At 43.6% G+C, this 6000-nt stretch overlaps 1 long non-coding RNA gene across 1 annotated transcript in view; it reads right to left on the bottom strand.

Annotated features, from left to right (window-relative positions):
- Window positions 1-1905: 1905 nt before the first annotated feature.
- The window catches only part of LOC115349173, a 150293-nt gene continuing 146198 nt past the window's right edge, over window positions 1906-6000 (bottom strand). Inside the window, exon 3 of the long non-coding RNA XR_003926016.2 lies at window positions 1906-2070. This is a non-coding gene — a long non-coding RNA (uncharacterized LOC115349173). The remainder of the gene's footprint in view (window positions 2071-6000) is intronic.

Raw genomic sequence — 6000 nt, 5'->3', positions numbered from 1 at the left:
AGATTATCTTAGTTCTGGGCCTAAAAGGGAGTTGTGTAAAACAGACCATACTGAGATATCTGGAAAATGTACTCCAGGAATTATTGCAAGAATCTACTCTCTTTTGCTCTGGTTACCTTCTTCCGGCAGAAAAAAACAGAGAGGGAGAAAACACATTTCTTATAGGAGCTCTTTGTTTTAAGATTTTTTTATTAGGGATGAAAGAAATGTTCAGAGGGAAAATGAGCTCATTTCTGTCATCTGCTGCCACCATCTGCAAATGCAGCAGCAACATCTTTGAAAATTTGAATTAAATCCACCCACTTCTCATTTCTGCTTTCCCTCCCGGTGTGGTGGGCAGTATGAGTCAGTAACAGGGAAGCTGGCCTGGGAATAAGGACCCAAAAAGGGCCAGTACAGACCCAAGCTCCCCTGTCATTGCTGTCATCAGCCTGCCCTACCAAATAAATTCATTTTTCCTCCATTTCTCCTTCTGTAAGTTGGCTAAATTAAGTCTTCCTCTGTGCAAGGTTGGTGTGTTACTTTAGAAAGATGGTGCTGGAGAGAGCTTGGTGACCCAGGGACTCTGGGGAGACAGAGCACAGAACTATACAGGAGCAGAACCCATTTTTGCCCAATGATCAGTGCTTTCTGACATGTGAGCTGGTCTGTTGCTGAGTGCGGAGCTTGAGAAAGAAAGGAGAGATCATGTAACACTATGAATGTCCAGCCTGGGTTGAATCCTCCAGTAAAGGTTTCAAAACGAATATTAGTAATACAGCATATTTTTTCATGCCCCACTGGTTCCAACTAGGACTGGGACCAGATGTGCCAATTTTCAACAAGAAAGGCTACTCATGCTATTCTTGGCACAGCTTGAAGCAGCAAGTACCACAAATCCTATTTAATATAGTGCCTAAATGCCACAGACCTATTTGTTCCGAGTTCTCTCGGTTGGTTTTTCAAGCTCAGCTGGTTCCGATAACCACCTGACCTCCAAGGCCCCATTCAGTCACAACCTCATCTCCCACCCTTCACAACTGCACCCATCGCTAATGTTTTCCTTCTGGAAATGGGTTTCTTCCTATGTCTAAAGATTGCCTTGCAAATAAAGTTTACATGGATGAAGTGCAGACACTTCACAATTTTTGAGTATAATTGCATTGCATTTTTAGTACTGAGATACAGATGGTTAAGCATTTTTTAGGGTTTGGAGGCATGTTGGCATTCCAGATTAGCAAGATGGGCATGGGTGCTACTGACAGATGTTTAGTAAACTGTTCACATAGCTGGAGATAAGGGATTTACTACCCAGAATATCCATGAAAATAGGAGGAGATACAAGCATATCAAAGTTGCGTAGAGAATTCATCCTCCCTTGGACTTTAGTCTTAGAGGAAACAATTTTACAACATTCTTGGTGAATGTAATATACATACCCAGTTGGGGAGTTGTGTCTTTGAAAGGACCTTACACAGGCTCTTATGTTGTGCAAAGATTCACATTATATGAGACTGATCTGCCAGAACTCAGATACTGAGCAAAGTAAATCCCTGTCTCATACTCATCCCTGAATGATTACAACATGTTACCCTGCAGTCCCATTACTTGCAGTTCAAATGGGATAAGGTCACTGAAAAAACTGTCATTTGTGGGGAAGACAGACAACCACTTTCAGTTTGAAAAAGGCTAAAGTACTAAACACCTTTTTTCCCTCTGTCTGCACCAGTAAATCTTCCTCTTAGACCTCTGCACAAATCAGAATTGCTCGGGAAAGACAGGGACGGCCAACAGTGGAGGAGCAACAAGTTAGAGACAACACAGGGTAGGTGCAAATATTCAAATCCATGGAGATGGATGGTTTTCACCTCAGGGTACTGGAGGAGCTTGAGGATGTGGCTGTGAGACCACTGTTTATTACCTGCAAAAGATCACAGTGATTGGGGAAAGCCCTTAATGACCAGGAAAAGACTGATGTTACACCCACCTGTAAGAAAGGTGAGAGAAGGATCTCTGACAGCCGGTTTCTCTTCATCTCTGGGAGGACCATGGAGCACATCCTCTGGAGTCCATTTCCACACATGGGAAGAACTAGAAGATAAATAGGGAATAGTCAACACAGATCTACCTTGGGCAGACCACACTTGACCAATCTGATGGCGTTACGTGATGAAATGACTGGCTATATAGACAAGGTGAGAGCAGTGCTGTAATACACTTTGCTTTTAGTAAGGCTTTTGACACTATTTCCCATGGTAGTCTCTTTTGTAAGCTGAGGAAGTATGGACTGGACAAACAGATCATTGTATGGGTTAGAAATGGGCTGGACAGCTGGACTCAAAGCGTGGCAATCAATGATTCAGCAGTTCATTGTCAGCTGGGAAAAAAAGACAGGGTAAAGGAGCTGGGCTTGTACAGCCTGGTGAAGAGGAGGCTAAGGGGGAATCTAACAGCCACCTACAACCACATGAAGGAGGGTGACAAAGGTAATGGACCCAAACGCTTCCAGGTAAGGAGAGAAAGTTAATAAAAGGTGCAACACAAATTGCAATATGGGAAGCTAAGTTTGAACATTACAAAACCTTTTCACTTAATGAGGTAGCGGCTCTGGAAAAGGTTATCTAGAGATGATGTTGCATCTGCATCCATGGTTGTTTTCAAGCCATGGCTGATCTGACCTAGTTTTGATGATAGTCCTGATCCAACTGAGACAACCCCTCAAACCATTTTTTCTGTAATTGTGTGATTCAGACGGGTACCTCCACTGAGGAGGGAATTGAGTTAGGAAGCAAGGAGGCAAAAGCATGTCAGGACAGATCCCGGCTCTAACTGCTAATCTATCGCTCAGTCCCCCATACAGAAACAGGACAGGACATAGCTACTCCCAATGCAAGGGGTGGACGGGACATTATCTAAGGGGAAGGTGGTCACCTGGCTGATTAATGTTAATGAAAACAGTGAGTCATTAAGTCCCTTCTGCTTTACTACTCCCCCCGTTATTCCCCTCCCCCAAAAATCCTGGACTTGATAGTTTGCTGGAAAGAAACTTATTAACATGTGAGAGGAGCTCCACTACTACTGACACGAGATGAATAATTTACAAAACTGAGAACCAAGGCCAGACCAGCTTTCATGGTAAATAAAAACAGTTCTTTGTTGTCAAAAGGAGGACTGGATCTTTGGCAGGGTCTGGTGACAAAGCAAAGCTCCATATGTGGGAAGACAGCCATAAGACGCTAAAAGCATCTGTTCAGATATGCCTGAGAAATAATCCAGTGTTCGCCTGTCCGAAGACACCAGTGACCGTTCAGGACAGAGCAACTCACTTTCTAAAGAGGCACCTTGATTTGTTCTGGATTGCGGGGCAGTGAGATGCAAAGCCTTGTACCCACGTGATTTTGATCACGCTTCTGGCACATGTATTTTGTGCTCTGCTGGCAGAACAGTCACCCAGCAAGCCTGTCTCTGGTTAAGGCCTCCCTTCCCACTCCCCCACCCCCTGTTGTTACTAAGCAGGGCTTTTCTGTTTCGTCTCACTTCACTTTTATTATGGCAAAGCCCTATAAAACTATCAAGTAGAGCTGGCTGAAAAGCAGTGTTTCCAGTGCCTTGAAAATGTAGGGTTTTAAATATATATATATATATATATACAAAATTTGGTTTTGATCCAAATTGAACAGAAACTTTTTTCAGTTTTTTGAAAAGAGAGCAATTTCCAGGAAGCCAGAAGCTCCCCAGACCCTGTGCAGCCTCCCAGTGAAATGCACGTCAAAGCTTGTCAGCTTCAGCGGGCAGCTGCAGAGCTCCCAGCACCCCTGGCCTTCGGGCAAATCCACCAGGTGCATCCGCTCGGGAGCCAGAGACTTGTACACACTATGTTTCTCCTGTCCTGGAAGAGATCTGCCAGGAGTACAGGTGGGTTTCCTCAAGCTCTCTTCCTCAGGCATGGGGAAAGTCAATTGTGCTTAGCACGGTTCCAGCAAAATAAGCCAGGCTCAAGGAACAATGTTTCATGGGAACATTTCTGACCAGCTCAATTCCCTGGGATAAACCATCAAAGAAGAAACTTGTTGGCTGAAGGAGCATTTTCGTTGCAAGGATATCTGATCCATCGGCAACGTGACTTGCCTTGCATGAGTGTCCAGCCTCAGTGATCCTTTCTCATTTCAGCTGGCTGCCGACAAATACTACTCCATATGGAAATGTCAAGGCAACGACCACCCCACCAGTGCTAATGGTTACTGGGGTGATGTCAGTGGATGACAATTTTGGACATCTGAACTGCTGTCTTTAAAAGCAGAAGATCCTGGTACTATTTTATGACCTCGTTGGGTGTATCTTCCCTTCGTGCACTTAGGCCCGGTGATGAGAACGTCCATAAATTGTTTGGATGACTTTTAAACAGATTCTTCTGAATCAGCCCATATGGATATGACAAGCTGGTGAACCATACAGCATGCTACAGCTTGGCACCGTGCCTGCAGCTCCTTCCCATAAAATGGGCAGCTTTTAGACCCATTTAATTACACTTAAACAAGCTTTTTATCTCATTTGTTCTGCGTCATAACTCTCCCTCCAAACACTATAAACCACTGTGGTAATACCATGAAGTACAGGCCAGCCACACATTTTAGAGTCATCTGCCTGGCTCTCACACTTTGTTTAAATCAATAATTCATGACAAATATCTGTTTTCTGTGGATTTTTTTTTAATACTGCTCTTCTTCCACAAACACCCCACAGCCCTTGAAGAGGCATATCCATGCCTTAAGTTCACTTTCTCATGGTGAAATCACTACCCTTTTCAGCCACTACATCCTCGGCGAGGGCGCGGGCTGCAGGTGTATTTCCAATGCTTCCAGCCATCTGGAAATGGTACTTAAGGCAACATGTTAGGATTCCCCCTGCCCAGGAGGTCCCCAAACATGGCACAGATGGCTTTGTGTCACCTGCTCCTCTGCACAGAGGTTATGAGTAAGATAAAGATTGGTTTGATTTTTATCTTTCCATGTTCAGCCTCCCTGTGCTAGCCCAAGTGTTTCAACACTTACATGGAGAGACTCCTGCTACTTGCTTAGATGCAGTGGGTGAAATACAAAAACCACACAGTGATGATTGCAGAGGGGGAAATATACTTCACATTGATAAGCAAATTCAGCAAGCAACTCCACGAGAACGTCTGCCATGAGGGCTTCAGAAGGGACAATGATACAGCCAGATAGGTATTTATAGGCCACCTTTTCCCTTCATTTACATGAAAGAAAACCCAACAATAGCAAAACTTCCCTTCCATATTTGTCACACTTAGTTTCACCCCGTGATAAATCCTGAGAGCAAACCGGGATTAACTGAATGCCCCATCTTGCACCTGAGAGTTCCAGTTCCCTCTGTTCAATAGATGTTGCCTATCACAGGACCTCAAGAGTTAAAATACCCTGATAAGCTTTAACCTCCTGAGAGAGAGGGAGAAAGACATCTGCTTTTTATTTTCACGGCCCTGTGTCTCTGCACTCCAGTTTTGAAAAGTCTGCATTCCTTATAAACAGAGAGAAGTCCTCATAATTTATGCAATGATACACCAACGCATTAAAAGGGTTATATTTTACTCTAATGAGAGAAATAAGGTATCATTTCCTTCACACGAGGAAGGAAGAGTTGTTGTAATAACTGCCAAATGGGCACCCCTTAATTTCTTTAAGGGCAAGGATATTATGACAGCAAAGACTTTGAGCTCTAGCTACCTATTAAACAAATCTTTACCAAAACAGATGTTGACACTGCAAGGACATCTTGGGAACTAAAGGATGCAAATTTATTTGAATAAGGTTAACGAGGAGAAAAGCATGTCTGAAAATCTGTTGTGTTTCTGAAGAACTCTTTGCAAAAGGAAACCAAATGGGGTAGATGAAAAGAGCTCATCCTAACAGACAATTAATGGCAGAGGGAGCTGGGGTTTTTACTCTTTTTTGACTCTTCCAGCAAAATCAAGTGACAGCTCTGATATGTAGATTTACCCACACA

This window comes from Aquila chrysaetos, chromosome 12 (genome assembly GCF_900496995.4).
Source record: "Aquila chrysaetos chrysaetos chromosome 12, bAquChr1.4, whole genome shotgun sequence".
Taxonomy (NCBI): domain Eukaryota; kingdom Metazoa; phylum Chordata; class Aves; order Accipitriformes; family Accipitridae; genus Aquila; species Aquila chrysaetos.
Note: the sequence above shows the minus strand (reverse complement) of the source record. Positions and strands in the feature narration are given on the sequence as shown.